The sequence below is a fragment of the Zootermopsis nevadensis genome, unplaced genomic scaffold (genome assembly GCF_977971745.1).
Source record: "Zootermopsis nevadensis isolate Lab colony 2312 unplaced genomic scaffold, Znev_1.0 Znev_ptg000010l, whole genome shotgun sequence".
Taxonomy (NCBI): Eukaryota; Metazoa; Arthropoda; class Insecta; order Blattodea; family Termopsidae; genus Zootermopsis; species Zootermopsis nevadensis.
Window position 1 is genome coordinate 8,535,725 of NW_028259142.1, and position 18,689 is coordinate 8,554,413.

The window sequence follows — 18,689 nt, forward strand, 5'->3', positions numbered from 1 at the left end:
CAGACTAAGGTTGTAAAACGCATGAGACGAAATAAATTTGTATAATTTTTATTCTAATGTTTCATGGAATGCGATCGCTTATCTGATTAGACACTGACTAGTTACGAGCAAAATATTAAGAAGTATCTTCCTGAAATATATCAGTTTAAACTGATTCTAGCGCAAGTTTAGGAAGAAGATACAGCACTTCTACTTGCAAGACCTTATTTGCAGAGCCTCTCTTTTTTCCTCGAATTTCATACAGGACAACATAAAAGCACTTCATGCACTGAAAGAATAGTTGTTCGTTAATGATATTAGTCAAAAGGAGCTAGAAAATTATCAGTCAAATTCAACCACACAATGTATTAATACAAGGAATAAGTACCATGTTCATCGTCCAAATAACTACCTTTTATTTTTTCAGAAGAGTGCTCAATAAGCTGTGATGAGAACGTTCTATAGCCTAACGCTTCGTAGCAAAACTATTTCGGACAAAGAGGACAAATTTAAAGCAATATTATAAAGACACTTAACAGCAAACAAATTTGATTATGTTAATGAATTCATACAGTTTAAAAAGACTTATTTTCCTTTTAGAAGTTATTATACGTAGATAGCATAAATCATCATTAACGTATCTGTTGTCTTAAAGCAGATTTAGTGCTACATTTTAGTATTTTTATGCTAAACTTAGATAGGGTGTAAAACGTAAATAACTTTTTAAATTATAGAATTCTCATATGTTTGTTTTATTTATAACTTACTCCATATCTTTTAGTCAGTGTAGCAACTTTTAGATGCATGGAATGTATGTATGTATGCATGTATGTTTACAAGCTACGATTAACACATTAAAAAGACGGACGTCTCACGATGCTCGCGAGGAGAGATGGTTCATGGCAGTAGGCTGTGTAGGATCTCCGTTTAGTTCTGTCATCGAAAGGAGAAATTTTAAAAGCACTGAACAGGTTAAATCCTGAACTATCGGCATTAGACAGACATACGGTTAACTTTGATTAGTATCAATCCAGTAGGCATAAAAATGTAAAAGTTTTATAAAGGGACAATGAAACGCTTCTATATTTTTTATTTTTTCAAGGATTACCTTGAACAATTTTCCAATATGCTGTAACATATTTACATAAGAAGTTCTGTCAGCAATGGAAACTTAAATGCCTGCAGTACGTAATGACGCTTCGTTTTGTTACATCAGCAATACCAATGTGTTAAATGACCATCAAGACCAATGGAAGATACAGATAAGAAATAATATACAATTATACTCTGCCACTGCCCTCCTTCCTTTGTTCCTTCGGCAAGAAATAGTTATATCCCGAACTAGTGTCAGTGGGGAACAAGGATCACCTCAGGGTTGACGTGGTAATTTGTTTATATAAATCCAAAGAAACAACAAATTGAAGAACACAAAATAATTTTACCCTTGAAAATTGAATCCTCTGATACGCAATTCCCATAACAGTTGCAACGGTTATTGGATGCGATTGTTTGGTTTAATGGCTGAAGGGCTACCACTGGAGTACTGAAAGTGTTCTTGGCCTACTTTCCAGTTCTCTTGCAAGCGTGGGATCTCCACACATGATTGGCTGGCCAGTTAAAATTTGAATTCAGACAGTTACAGGGGTTCTGAACTGATATAAATCTATATCTGAAACCGTATGTACAGGTTTGACGATGCAGTATTTTTCTTTCAAGGTTATGTAATAAAAAGATTAACAACCAGATCTTCGTAAAACGTATCATGTTTATAGAATGAAACGGCATACACAAATCTAATACAAATCGCCGTGGATATAAGGAAAGTTTTAACGTAAAATTTGTGTTGCATTTACACAAACATGTAAGACAGTGTTTGAAACGGCAAACGGACATAGGAGGTCTGAATATAGTCAGACGAAATGATTGTTTTCAAAGTATTCCTCCATGAGGAATACAAAAACTAACTAATCTGAAATGTAGTGACCCATGAAGAATTTAGAAAGGAAGAGGGACGAACCGAATGAAACGTCCAATCTCCACCTGCTCTTTCTTTCAGTCAATTTGTCATATATGGGTACAATATTTCAAAGTCTGATGCCGCTTGAGATGACAAATATTAGCATTACATCACGTCAACCAGAAAAATTAGCCCCTGTTACAAAGTAAGCGCAATGAATCACCATTAGTAAGTACAATTTTATAATAATTTTTGGGCTTCAGAATCTTATATTTTCCGTGCTCTGTAGCGGGATAATAGTCGTGTGGGTGGAAAGTATGTTTGGTGACGTAATCATTGAGGAACGATGTGGTAGAGAAATTGTATGACAGGATGCAGAGAACGTCATTAGAAAGCCCAACCTATTACCTATATCCTTTATACATCACCACTGCCATAGGCAGAAGTAGTTTTTGTTGTCAATGATATGTAGTAGCACATTTTTTTGGAATCAAGATACGAGGGACAGAAAGTGCCATAAAATGTTCTTCTCTCGAACTGAAGAATAAAACGTCTAAAATTAAGTCATTTTCATTTCATTCAGAAGTGATTATAATAGCACAATCACTCTGTAGAGCAGGAAATATTTCGAAACGTCGATTGTATACTCAGCTTGTCAAATAATAGCCCACTATCTTTGTGGAACCCGAAGGGTCATTACATTGTTCACTAAATCCCGCCACCGTACTCTATCCTGAGCCAACTGCATCCAGTTTGCTCCGTCGATTCCTATCTCCCTAAGGTCCATGACAATGTTATATAGCACTGAAAAATATTGCGCTTACTAACCTTCAGTGATGTGTATTTCCTTTTCGTTGTCGTTAGTGTGATAATACTGTGACACGTATAAGAAGTACATCAATCAGCGACCCGACTTTTGTGACCAGAAAGCGCGCGACAAGTGAGCATTTTCGAGGAAGACTGTTAAGCTCAGCATGGACATAGATGTACGAGCCAGATATAATATTATGAAATGGTGTCAAGATTTGGAAAGGTGCACACAAATCTATTTGGGCGTCCAGAGACTGCAACGTGTTCAAGTATGTTCAGCTATATTAACATATTCAACCAACCAAAGAAATAACGTTCATAAAACTGCGTCGGAAATGAGCTGTCATGGTAATATCGATTCAAATATGGCATATAATACACAAAAAGTTTTAATCTCAGTTGGACTAAATGTATTGAAGTACTGCGATTACCTGGAAACACAGTATATGTGTAACTACTGTGACCTTACTTACAGAAAATAATTCTGTTTTCCTAGGTAAGGCTTCGCCTTTACATAACATCATTTGCAATGTAATGAGAAAATTATTTACATTATTTGGGTCCCCGGAAGCGAAGTTTACGTCACCTGAAAAGCTTGTTAATGCAATTACAAAAATAAAAACTTCAACATGCATAACTAAAAAACAGCAAAAATGAACTCTATATTACGCAATATTCCCTCAAGACGTATTTAATAAGATAAATACTTTTTCTGGAACACAAATATTTACTGCTAAAGACCGCAAAATTGAGATGTATTGGCCCATTTATATCCAGTTCGGAAATTAAAACTAACTTTATCATAAATGTGTAATCTACTTCTTGTATGCAGATCTGAACGAACAACGCTAATTATCTTCCCATATCTTTTCAACATTATCCCATTTCTGTATCCATTGGCTAAAACGTTAACAACGCTCTGTGTAGTGCAGGTACAAGGAACGGACTTACTCATTACCAGTTCGGTAAAGTAATGTAAATTGCCTGTTTATACCATCTTACACCGTGAATTCGCAATAAATTAACGGTTTTCAAACAAACTGACCTGCACAGACTCCTCACTTTTCAAGTTCCGAATACCGTTTCCATTTTACGTGGCGGAGGCCATTACAAAGAATCCATCCAAGACAGAGGCCTTGTTCATACATGTTATATCCCGCTTCATACCAGGAGACCGCCTCCTCCGTCCGCAACCTGAGGACGTTGCATAGTGACAAGTGACAGAACTACCCCTTGGATTTGTCACACTCGTCCGTGTGTCTCAGTAACAGCTGCAGCTGAATTCACCCAATTCGTTCCTCTCAGATGCTCTATTATTTTATTCACCCACCACTCATAACTGTCCAAAGAGTCTCTTATCTTTATGTTTTCAACTAGAACTTTGTATGCATTCTCGGCTCTCCCATGAGAGCTACATGACCATCAACACCACACCTAGATCTAACACCGAACGGAGCTTTATCTACGTTCCTCCACAAGTCTTCGTGACGTGGTGATTAAGTACGATGCTTATCTAAATGCTTCTCTGCCTGACTCAGTGATAGATTAACAAACCATCAAACTGGCTATATTTTGTACATAATAAGTTTTATAAAACTGTCTATTATGGAACCCAAAGATTTGCCACCATAAACGAAACCTGTCCCACTGTATCATACCATAATAAAAGATGGCTCTCTTCTGGCTTGTAGTGCCGTGTAAACTTCTACCATACTATGCGGCGCTACAACACTTAAGACAGCATCATTGCACTCACCGCCATGCGATCCTCATATTCTGTATATAATAATTAAGTATAATTTTATTTCTACCTTCACAAATGTTTACCCTGAGAACTCGTTGATATAACTCTCCTTCATCATCTACTGATACATTTATATTTTATTTTTCCGATCAAGTAATAAAAATACCCGAACTCCTAGTGGAAATTAGTGGATCCTTAAGCATTAGAAATAACATCCATATTAATTGCTCTGCGTGCAACGTCGATAAATTAATGCTACATTATTATAAAACATGATACATCACAATAAATAATACCGGCCTATGATCTGAGACAAAATATTGAATTGTGCATTTCACACATCACTGCAGAAACTCTTCACGAGGGTGCTTTTGACATAAAGTAAAGAATGATTTCATGACTCACTGAACGCGGTGGACATTTCCAACATTTAACAAGACAATGCATTTGTTTTTTTTAATTCGTTGTTTTTTAACAAATGGGTCATGTGTCATGAAAGCGTTAAGAGATTTTTCGATCACTCTGAACAATAGTTGTCCTTCTGCATCTAAGGAATTAAGCCATCTGTTTAAATGATTGTGACTTGGAGGAGACACAAGTATGTAGTCCTTGGCAATCATGAGAAGACAGATGCTTACGATCTAAAGTAATGCGTGGGTACACACAAGGTTCTGTTAAACTTTAATACTTTTACTTTTCGAAGGACAAGGTTATGGTCAAAGCGAAACCTTGAAGGGAACTGCGCCATAATTCCTCGTATTATTATTATTATATTCTGGATGAGTTCCAGAAACGTTTCGATTTGAACAGACACTGGAGTCTACGTATCTCATACAAACATTTACAGACTGTAATTGCGAAGTTCAGCACATAAGTGCTGCTTCGTACATCTCATGACATAATAAACAATACGTATTTTAAACATAATAGTGTACAGACTGATATGTTAATTTGTCCTAGTGCATCATGGGCCAGAACAGCACAGTTAATATGGGTTGCATAAGCGGACGGCTATTAGAGCCTTCAAGCTTGCTGCAGCGACAGGAATGTTTGTCTCTATTGTAACTGTCCACTGTTCAGCTTCGAATGTGCCGCTGGTTAAACACTGTTGAGCTGTAGCTGTCTGTAAATGGATGTTGAACTACATCTGCTCCCAGGGCCATCTATGTGTTTGTTTAAGTTTGGGAGCAGGTGATCGAGTTGTGGTATCTCTGGGTAAATACGGTTGTTGTGTCCCAGCTCGTCGGTAGGTGAACTCTGTACCTCGGGTGGTGTTAACGGTCCGTTCGTAGCAGCTAATAATAACACAAGATTGTTATCGAGATAATTGCCACTATTTATTCATCACTTGCTACACTAAGGTTACAGATAACAATCGGTGGTAAATGATGCATTTATAAAATACCTCAGTCAAGCTATAAATCACTTGCATGGCTCTTTGTAGATTCGAAATTTTACATTTAGTTGTATTTGTGAAGTTTTCTAATTAAGGTTCCAAAATATACCAAGTGATAATTCTAAGTGAGAAGTCGAAGTTTTGCCAGTCCAGGTTCGTGGTTCGATTCCCGAACTGGCTGAACATACATACATACATATTTTTTACATTCCATGGGTCCATAAGACAGTCAGATGACAATAGGATGTGGAAAAGGTCATAATAATAATAATTCAATACATATTATAAAGTACAATTCATACTTTTATATAAATTTCACATGATACAAACAAAGGTTTCACCTAAAGAAATGATAAGTTATAAATAAATCTACCCATTAAACTCAGAAGAAAATTTATCACTTATTTGTAAACAACATAAATTCATTGACGGTGTAAGAGGAGTGTGTAATTAAGTACCTTTTTAGTGCTACCTTAAATTGCTCCTTTTTATATACAAGACTTGTGAGACTTCAACCTTGAGATGAGGGGAAAACCAGGCTTTGGCACCTTGGAGATAGCAGTGGGAGCAGAGGACAAATACGGGTTTAAAGGGAGGTGGAACAAGATCAAGAAAGCAGTAGCTGAAAATACGCTGGGAATATACAAAAAAAAAGAGGAATAACTGGTATGATGACGATTGTCGAATATCCCTGGAAAAAAGAAATGAAGTACGTAAGAAGATACTACAAAGAAGTACAAGATCAAATGTACAGGCATGCAAGGAAGTAAGGAAACAGGCAAAGAACTTACGCAGAAGGAAGGAACGTCAATATGAAGAGGAACAACTAGAACAAGCACAAAATAGGTTCAGAAGAGGCGAGGTACGAAAGTGTTATGAAAGTGTAAGACAGATGAGAGGCGGCTTCCAACCAAGAACATCTATGTGCAGAAACAAGGATGGAGAATTGGTAGCGGATGAAGCGAGTGCCCTTAACACTTGGAAGAAGTACTTTGAGAAGCTGATCAACCCAGGAGAATGAACACCAACACAAGAAGAAGGAAAAATATACTGTGGACCAGAAAGGGAAATCAATCCACCTCATTTACAAGAAGTAACTGCAACAATAAGAGCGTTGAAATTAAATCGTTCTCCTGGGGAAGACTCTATCTCAGCCGAGTTGATTAAATACGGTGCTAGAACGCTGTGGAAACACATACACTCTTTATGTGAATTGGTGTGGAAGACGAAGACCATGCCTGAAGAATGGCATACAGCAATTATCTGCCCAATATACAAAAAACGCAACAAGTTAGACTGCGGGAATTACCGAGGGATCTCACTCCTCAACGTCACCTATAAAATTTGTGCAGCATAGCCTGGAGCTTCATGTTGAAGAGTGTTTAGGAGACTACCAGAGTGGTTTTAGGAAAAACCGATCAACAATTGGCCAAATACATTGCCTTAGAACTACACTGGAGAAGATATGCGAACGAAACATCAAAGTACATCAACTATATATCGACTTCAAACAGGCCTACGATAGAATAGATAGAAATGAACTAATAGAATAATTAGATAATTCGGATTTCCTGCAAAGTTAGTACGATTGGTGAAAATGACCCTGACAAATACTTGCAATAATGTGAAAATACAAGGTAGGGTCTCTGACAGCTTTGAAACAGTGGCGGGCTTACGACAGGGCGACCCTCTGTCTACACACCTATTTAACATTTGTCTAGAAAAGGTAATTAGAGCAATCAAAACAAACCCTGGAGGATACATCTTTAATAGAACCAGTCAGATACTCGCATACGCAGATGATTTGGTGGCGCTGGGAAGAAGCATGAAGTACCTCACAGAACCAGTGGAAGAGATAATTACTGCAGCCAAAAAAGTAGGCCTTGAGATTAACAACACCAAAAGCAAGTCCATGGTGAACAAGACGAGCGGAGCCAATGAGCTTGGGGCTGTAGAGATTGCTGGGAAGGAATTTGAAAGGGTGGAGTCTTTCAAATACCCAGGCTCCTTGATCACAAGCTGTAATGACATCCTCACATAAATAAAAGCAATAATTGCTGCGGGTAACAAATGCTACTACGCTCTAGGTCAAGTTCTCAGGAAAAGGTATATCAATCAAAACCTTAAAGTGCGGTTATACACTACTATAATACTACCTATAGTACTATACGGATCTGAATGCTGGACTTTAACATCTCTAGCTGAAAGAATGCTTATGTCCTGGGAAAGGAAAATTTTAAGGCAGATTTTTGGTGCAATATGTGACAATGGCCTATGGAGAATTAGAATGAATATCGAGCTGGAGGAGCTGTTCAAAAGCTCAGATATTGTAGCTCTAATAAAGGCAAGAAGAATAGAATGGCTTGAACATATACGTACTCCATATGAGTGATGATAGAGGATGCAAGATGATCATCAATAGTAAACCTCCTGGCAAATTAAAGAAAGGAAGACCGAAACTCCGGTGGATCGAAGACGTGGAGTCTCATCTTAAACGGGTGGGTGTAAGAGGCTGGAGAAGAAAAGCTGGGCATCGATCGCAAGAGAAGCCAAGGCTACACTGAAAGGACCGTAGTACTACAGAAGAAGAAGAAGAAGAAGAAGAATGTTATTTAACGACGCTTTAGGTATGTAAATTATGAAGCATCAGATGAGAGGATAACAGTGATTAATAAATTGGAAATAATGTTGCAGGAAACGGTCGTGGCCTAATTTAAGTTAATATTACTGACTATGCTTGGAGAGACAGAATAAAACTACAAGAAACCTCAGTCAATATATCCGATCTCCGGGCCGAGAATTGAATACGGGACCTCCCAAATAATAAGCAGGTTAGAAAGCCCGGTTGTAAAATTTCCCATTAACATTCTTGGGAACTAAATTCGATGGTACAACAGAGACACGATCCTAGAATATTATATAATGTTGTAATTTACACGAATCGTGCAGACAAGACAGGAAAAGACAGGATTTCACTTGCAATCCATACTGGAATGCACATACACGATCTTTGCAAATTCTGTACATTTATAAAATATTATAATATGAAAAGCGGCGCTAATTGTAAATAGATCGAATAAATGGACGTCGGGCTTAGGTAGGGTGGAAGCAACATATTTGAAGATAAGCTCTGGGATACAGGCAAATGCTCCTCCGGTCGGGACTGGTATTTATAAAATTCTGGCCCATTCAGAACGCTAACGCAGGTTGAAATGCGGTCATTTACTTAGACAACTCCTGTTTCCTACCACACAAATCATATAGTCTTCTTTAAGTATGTCACAAGCCACGCTAAGTCGATGTTAGCATAGTGAATTTGTAGACATGTTGTCACATGATCGAATCAAGACCAAGTCAAAATTTCCCCCTCTTTCATGCAGCCGACTGTTATTTTACATTATACAAAAAATTACTCCAAATCTTTAAGATTTTCGAAGTTTTGACCGTTCATCCCTAAAAGTCCATGTTGCAAGTGGCACTAGTGTCGGTCACATCTCACAAGTTTGTCATGTGTGTATTAGCGATTATAGGAAATTCACAAGTATGGTTTTAGAGGTTTCCTCATTGGCAAAAGTCCATACCAAATTTTATCCGAATCCGTCTAGTGGCTTTCGATATGATTCATAATAATAACTAGACGGACAGTCTAACAGACGTGACCAGACTTCCTGTATTAATCTCATGTACATTCTGAAAATAACGTACAATTTCGCGAAAGAAACAGCAACTCAAAACGAAAATATGTCTTGAACACGGAAAAAAACACGCTCTCCTTGTCAATGACATTGTTCACATTATCTTGGATATATATATATCTATATATATATATATATATATATATATATATATATACACATTACCAAACAGAAATAGAGACACGTGTATAGCTCATGAAATTTCCCTCTCCACACTAACTTTATATAATGCTTTATGCCGATGTTCGAAAAGCTTAACAGCTAAAAAATTGAAAATAAAAGCGAATACGCAGTCCCTAATCCCGTTCAAGGTAACAGAAACACAACTTTCAAAGCACTTTGGTAATTATATGTATCGTGTGCTTAAAACGTATTAACTGCGGATCTTGCCCAAAGATTATATTTATAGATTTAGCATGACTCCAATTATAAATATTAAAGGCATCCCTAATCAGCAATAACCATTCCATCTTTGTAATGGAGAGAAGTTGTTTTCATTGATGTAGGAATTTAGTTACGAAACATTGTTTCAATGATCTTCATGCTTTAAATCTGGTGAGAACAGTGACTTAACGTGCACCTGGTGCGACGTAACACGTAATCATCTTCCAAATTAATAAACTCGAGAACGAATAATACGACTTTAATTAAATTTGGTACTGGAAGATTTGCGAAAAATTAGTGAACCAGTTGAACTGTCACATGTTTTGGTAAAAAGCGTCTTCTGCCACATCGAGGTCCAAGAGAGCTCCAAAGTTTTCAGGGCCAGAACTTCGTGTCTGTTCAGCGTCTGGTTGTAATCAAGACATCGGCCACCTCTCTTTACCCTAGTCAGAAGACATCGTTGAACGATATGTGAAGACGGTTGAAAAGTACCTGTGGAAGGTTGTTTAGAAGCATCAGAGATTAATAAAAGAGATGCTCTCCATTTTAAAGCTAGCTTCCAGAGCAACAATCAACAAGACCACAGGCAACAAGGTGTTCGGGGAGAGCTACGTATGCCCTGAAATCTGTCATACTGGGCTTCCTCGACAAAAATCCTTCTTTGACCGAGTAACTGAGGGACGTCAAATACACATATCATTACGCAGACAACCGAAGGCGTCTAGTGACCAGCTGAAGACCCGTTTGACTGCCTAGATAATTTAACTGGATTTCAGGAAGGAGATGCAATCTCGTTGTTTCGCTGATCGGTCCAAAGGAATGTGATATGTCCTTCGGAAACGGTGTGTGCCTTATATGTAGTTCATTCGTCTTGTAATGTACTATAGATGCCCGAAATAAAAATCTTCTGCTCGCAGCCATGTTCGGAAGTTCGAACTGCTGCAATTCAAGTGTCTTGGCATCGTGATTCATAGTGGCAGGTTAGTGGTCGGCAAATTCACGAGGATTTGGATATTCTAATTTTCGCCTACAACATTACATGAGAGCACCAACTCAATGTTTGCTGATGCCCGGAACGCCTATTTTTAACGATTTGGAAGGCACGTGTGTCTACCAATGACTGTTTGAAGTCGTCCGCATTCAACCCGGGAAGACAGATTATCAGTAGGTCGGCCTAGGTTACCAAACAGTTGGCCACGTCGACGCAACGTGCAGTGTCTAATGCTACTTGGCAACCGAGACTAGGTTTATCCACGCTTTTCCTTAGTTATATGACAAATTCCAGTATATAACTGAAAAGGGGCACACCCCGCCTACCACAAACAGTGAAGTTGTCAATCAAACCGATCTCAATTTTCCAGAATTCAACTTCTAGGCATCTCTACGATGTCATCTCGCAAAGGGCAAATTCCTGATGGGATCATCCTCCCATCAGGAGCAACACGTTATATTCTGATTACGTCAATATTTCAGCCAAAAACAAAAAACCGTTAGTGCAAACTTACCCCCAGTTACAGTTTTAGGGCATAGTATGAAATTTAAGCAGTGCATTTTGTGCGCATACATAGTTTAACCCAGCTAGTGACGACTTTTTGCGCGCGCATAATTACTCCGTGCTTAGCTTCTTGTTTGGATGGTTGATTGTTTGGTGGTTAGTTTAAGTCGGTCGACAGTCGAGAACTAAGTACAAAGCGAAATGTGAGCTGACTATTAAAAATTGGTCTTGTATTATTTGCGTTTACAGAAGAAAAGAAGGTAAAATTATTATAAATGCGACAGTCACATGCAATCGATGTTGTGATTCACAAGCTAATAATGATTAAATTTTCTAATAAGAATCAATTGTATAAGTCGAGATTTCAAAGCAAGAAACCGCAATTAATTCCTGCTATTTGTAATATAATTTAATATATCTGTTGTCCATTATGCTAACTAATGCAAAAATAATCTGCTAACATGTTATAGCAGTTGACAGAAATATGGGTTAAAAGGTGTAGTCGTTGAAAGAAAGTGCAAATACTATTATTCCTACAAATATAAAATTTGATAGCGAAACAAAATAAGCATATAAGGTAAATTATACGCACATGGTGTTTGTGTACTAATTACTGAGTTGCTCAAAATAATGCGACATAAATAAAACTAGTAACGTAATGTTAATAATAACGCTAGGAGAACACTTTTCAGTTTTAAAATATTACTACTAGGGAAATACAAAGAACAAACTTTCCCTTGGTAACCACATCGCAGTCATAAGAAGTATGTATCAGGAATATGTGAAGGGAAAGTCCACTACTTGGAAGACCTGACAGTAATTGTTCGAGAGTGGAATTGATTAATCTTATTTAATATATGATTTAATGGCGGTCTCCTTTCAACACAGAAATGAGCCCTCTTATCTATAAAAGGTCGAGAATTTATGGATCAGCTCTAACATTGTCGTCTTCGTAAGAACGACTATGTTCCAAAAAGTGTTATCCCGCTATACGTCACCTGGGCGCTTCTGGGAGAGGTGTATAATTCCTACACATTTTTAACCTCGGCATAAGATAGTGGTGATTGCTAAGCTTCACGTTCCGGCCGCGCTTTACCCCGGGAAAGACCACGGTACCCATTGGGCAGGAGGCTGGGTTGACCTCAAAGTTAGAGGAAGAATATTCTGTCCCAGTCGGGGATTGACCCCTGGCCGTGAGGTCGAAAGTCAGACACTACACTGACTGAGATACCTAGTTAGAACCGTCAAAGTGTATTAGGAAACTTTACAGTTCTATGGACTAGCTAAAAAAAAATGCAAAAATGGACAACGAAACAGTCGATTCTCGGCAAAAAAAGGAACAATGGAATAACTTTGGCTCATGCGCCTTAGTTTTTCCAATGAAAAATGTAGGAATCTAGCTCAATATGTGTTATTTCAAGTAATGAGTTATATGTAAGGCTATACCGTGCAGGCATGTTTCCTCCAAGTTTTTTAGTAATAGAAGAGTTACAGTATTTGTCTTCTAAAGTAGCATTCTTGAAAATAAAATTTATCATGATTGCCCTCGGTTTTGAACAAAGGCTATCTCAGTATCTTCATACAGTGGATACCACTTACGTCCTTATACAGTTATAGTATTTTAATTTGTTTGTACGTTTTGGAAAGTGCAGCATATTCAATATGACTCACCAGGCGTCCTGGTTCTGAACTCAATCTCTTCCAGGATATATTGGAAACGCCTTCAACTGAACTGAATAGCTGTGGTAAGAGATTGGTATAGTTTCCTATTAAAATCTAGGTTGCACACTTTGAAAGTTCTATTTAAATAATACTCCACTATCAGACTAAACAAAGTTAAAAAATCTCTTTGTTTTCTTATCCCTCAAGATACCTAGGTAATTTCATGACGCCTGTATTTTTTGTAATCATGCATCGGATGACACATTATGGAAGGATTTTATTTAAATTTGTTTATACGAATTCTCATTAAATTCAAGTATAAATGTGTAATTTCTGTGTTTTCAGTGTCAGCGGAAACCAACATTATTTCCAAAAGGCCCATAACAAGTTAAGTACACTGAAGGTAAAATAAGTACAAACACTTTAAGTACTCACACAACTTAACTGTCCACACTTTCCCCTTTCCATTTATTATAGAGAAACACAATCCTCCTTGATATTTCGTGTACGTATAGGCTGTATTTGGGTTGTTTTTATTTCAGTCCCTATATAAAGTATTTTCATTGTATTTATTTTAGTAATGTGCTCGCATTATTTAAGAATTTAACATTAAGGTGTTAAAAAGTGTTGATTTATAATGTCAGCTACTATGTAAGTAAATAAGTAAAAATCTAACTACATCGAGAATGTTTCTTCGTTAAGCTAGTCTATCATGTTTTTAACTGCATTATTTACAACAAATATTAAATCTACCATTGGTAAGGGAACTTTCCATTTAAATCGGTTTTTGTGGAACTTTAAGATGATAATATAATATTCGTTGCTATGCATATGGTTATTATAATGCTTTCTAAATTATTAAAATAAAAAATAATTGCAGTAATGCAATTTTACTATTATTTTACACAGAATTTAATTTTATGTCAGATTCATCTTAATTAATTTTCCACAATCATTCCTGTCAATACCCAGAACTTAAGAAAGAAGCATTCGTGAATATCAATCGTAAATATGTGTCGTTGTTTATCATGCATGCCAGCGACATCACTAGGCATTATGATTTGCTTCAGACTTCGTTGGATACAGTTTTAATATTTGAACATGTTATAATACTAATAACATCGGAGACGACAGAACAATATAATTAATATTTCTCGGGCTACCATCCGTGTTAGGTGGTTTAATGGCGAAAACATCAGCGTATCGAGAACCATCGTCATCCTCGTTCTCATGGTCATATAATACAAGACATAACAAGTTAGTAGGGAACACACATGAGGCAAATTCAGTCTTTCTGATTCACTCTTTCTAATCTTGGAACGTGTCTTCATTGTAATTTCTAGGAGATCGTTTAAGCGATATGTGTTAAGCTTCTTTCCATTGGTATGTAGCCATTAACGGATTAAATAATTATTTTTGACGTGAAAACGTCTTTAAAATCGATGCCTGGTTTGGGGAGGCAATCGCGCCCAAATGAGCGACAGTTTCTGTCGAAGTAATTTCAAACTTCAATACCTCGGCTAAAAATAGACATAGCGCCGCCATATTAGTCTCGTTTTAAAGAGGAGGGTTAGACGTTTGTGCCAGTACCGCTCCGACATTCGTGGCCGTCTGACGTCGCGAACTGCGCACGCGCAAATTGAACCCACGATTTTCGACTTTCCGGATTCGACACGTGTCCATAAACGGAATGATATCTCAGAGACTAATTATCTGATCCGAGTGACCCAAGTGTTGTTTTGAAGAGGAGTGTATATGTTACAACCCATTCTGACCTCCAAGTGTGTATCTCAAAAACTCAAAAAGATACGAGGCTGTGAATTTGAAAAAGTTTGAAAGATTTCCGATTTTCTTAAAATGTCGCGAATATTATATTATATATTTAGTGTTCTGTCTGACGACAGGTCCATATGAACAGGATCCTTCTATCCTTTTCTCGGACTGGGACCTGTTCATATACGTTCTTGACAGATGATCCAGAAGTGGTTTGCCATTGCCTTCTTCTGTGTGTGAATGGAGTAAATTTTGGGATGCCACGGAGAAACCGGAGAAGCCCCCGGAGGAAACCTCCGTGTTGCCTAGACCACGGCCTTGCCCAACACAAGTTATAAATTCGGGCACCGCCGGGAATCGAACCCGAGATCCCAGGATTACGAGGCCAGCGTTCTAACCCCTAGACCACCGTGGCGTTGCCGCGAATATAGGCAACGTAAATTTTGTTTAATTTCAATATACTATACACGATTGTGTGTTAAATGAAATTATATACACCAGGGACTTTAAATGACCCCATAGGTAAAAGTCCAAGTCAGGTCCGGAGATTGCGGCGGCCACGCCACGGGACATCCTCGCCCAATCCATCGCTGTGGGTAATGTTCATCCAGGAAACCTCTGACTACACGGCTGAAATGAGCCGAAGCCCCATCGTTCATGTACCACAATCGTCCGCAAATTTCAAGTAAAACGTCGTCGAGAAGCAGGAATCGCACATAAACCTGTCCTGTAAGGCGTGCCGGAAACATATGACGACCGTGAAACGTGAGACGGACAATTCCCGCCACAAGCTAACGGAAAACTTACTCTGAACGTGAGATTCCCTTGTTGCGTATGGACTTTGTATAGCCCATTTGTGTTCGTTGTGAAAAATACGCCGTCCTTCGTAAATACTGCTTCGTCTGAATAACACGCAAACGCTGAACATAGGATCTCTTGCCTGCTGGCCAAATAAACACTGACAGAACTGTAGACGAGTAGGACGATCAGACAGGACAAGTGATTGACTGGCTGATGGTGGAAAGCATGTAGCCGGAACGGCTAAATTTCGTGACACGTTAGAGTAAGAAGTGGTTCTTCCCAGCAGCAATCCGGCGAGTACCGGAATGTGGACTTGCTTCAACTGTGTCCTCCATAACCACCGAAAGGGTTAAACCTACGACATGATTGTCCGGCTTAGTGATCCCGTTTCACTGGCACGACGATCCACAGAATTAAATGTGGGTTCTGATGACAAGCGTCTGTTAGCAAATTTTTCTGCATAAAGGCTACGCGATGCTCTTGCGTTGCGTACCATTTCGCCAGATGTTAGACGGATGTCACCCAATTCTTCAAACCTCCATCTAGCAGACTAGAGCACTTGTAAACTAAATCGTAGACTTTCTTTTTTCTGAAACATCAACAGATATGCAATCAAAATGTGGTGACGTCGCACTAACACCACTCGTTCCTGATATTCTGTTATCTGAATTAATAGAAGGGATGAAAGTCCAAAGTTCAGTAGAGTGGCATTTGAAGAGCAATTCAGTGGTATCTTGCTAAGGAAGCATTACCGACCCCATGTTCATGTGAATTATTCTTAATGTTTTGGTTCCAACAACATGCCCTTAAATTTTCCAAACATATTTCTGACTCACTCTGTATAAGATAAAGTTTTTGTGACCTTTATTTACGGATGTACACTGAGTGGCCCAGCAGCTATCATTACGGCGTTCAATTTCAATTCACAATTGAAGAAGCGAGTCGACGGTAATTGTAGCTAATGCACACGTTATCTTTCCGGCAAAGAGGTGGTCAATGTTAGCACGTACACAGCATACTTGATGTAGCCAAAACTGAAAGAATTAAGGCGATTGAGGTCAGATGAAAGAGGATGCCAAGTGTTAGTCCCGCTTCTACCAGTCCATTTTTCTGGAAAGTTTAGTTTTACGAAGTCCGTCGCTTTCCCTTTGAATTTTGGAAATTTCTCCGTCTTCTTGGAAAGGCATACCATCGGAACCCTCTTCTTCCAAAGCAGGCGTATGAAATTCCTCTAACATTTCTAGGTACATTATGGCAGTCACAGAACTTTCGGCAATTTTATTTTCTTGGGACAAAGCTCAAAACACATTCAACTTTGTAATGTCTCTCGTATATTCAATAACATCGTGATGACTGCTGCTCCCCCAAAGTCTCAGGTAATGCCGATTAACTTTTTCCAATAAATGAAACGTGGCTCCATCGATGAAGACAAGTTTGTCTGTAAAGAATTCGAAGCTCTTGAAAGAAAGTTAGACAGAATTGTTTAGCGAATTTCTTTGTATTGGGTATTTAATTGTTGTTACAGCTCACACATATAACGTTTAAGTTGCAAACGTTTCCTCAAAACCATGTGCACTGTTGCGTGTGGAATGTTTAATTGTAAGGCAAGATGCCTGGTTTATTTACAAGAATTGTGAACGAAAGCCGCACGATCTCGATCCACCTGAGCCTCAGTGCTTGATCGTCTACGGGTCTCTTTCCTTTACAAATCCAGCCATCCTGCTTAATAATTTATACTACCTACACTCATGACAACACAATTCACATGTAGCTTTTTTACGTGATATGCCATTTTAATAACCGTGAGGGTTTTTCTTCAGGTGGGAAGATGTGGAAACTCAAGTGGCACTACTTATTAACTTGATCATATTCCTTGTACAAATACGTTTATCTTTGAAGATTTCCGTCTTCTGGGTTGTTGCGCTGTGTAGTCTGGTCGATGTTAACGAACGTTTCAGAGGTCATACTGCCTCCGTCATCATCGCCCTGATGACGGAGGCAGTATGACCTCTAAAACGTTGGTTAACACCTACCAGACTACACAGCGCAACAATCCAGAAGACGGAAATCTTCATACTCACCGCTGTGAGAACCTCAAGTCTTACACGTTTATCTTTCATTGTTGTGGCTTTTGATTCAAGAGCAATGTTAAAGTGGCATACATTTAAAGTATACACGCTGTATATGGGTCAGATTAAGATAAATAGGTGAAAGCAAAATCAATAATTAAAAAGATTTAGAATTTTTGACGAAGCCTGTCATAGATTAAACAAGCCTACAAATTGATTATATAATAACAATTCCGGGATACTTATTAAAACAAAAATTTAAATGAAATAATTTCCAAATAAGAATAACGCGGCAAGGTCTTCCGGTTTAGAATTTAACATAACTGGTATGAAAGATTCCAACGGTCGAGAAATGTATTTAACAAGCTCTTTTTTAAAGCTGAAGAATGTAAATCAGGTTATTCTACATTATAAATTTAGCACATGTAAAGTAATTATGGCATTTCAATACGCAAGGATGTAAAAAGTTTATTTTATTCATTTTTCCAACCATGTAGTAATGATACAGAGGTGTGTCATTGCCAAGGCGTGAAATGGCAACATAAATACGACAAGGAGGATTTTTCCTGTACCTTAATGGAGGGGCACTGGAACAATAACGCCTCGTTACATAAGAAGGGCTTGGTACAACTTCTCGAACTTTTCGAATGTTAAGAAACCTTCAATATGGTAAATGGATGACAGGAATTACAGTTCATCAATTTTGGAGCTCGGGATGACTTTGTTTACTTAACGACGTATATAAATTCATCCAGTGATATGGAGAGCAGGGAATAATGAATGACAAAGGATACGGAAGGAAGATGTGGCTAAGGTGTGAACCTGTCAATGTCCTGGAAGGACTGAAGAAAACCAAGAATGACTTCAGCCGGGGTAGATGGTCAGGAAATGTAGATTTTAATCTGGGTCATATGAAATACAAAG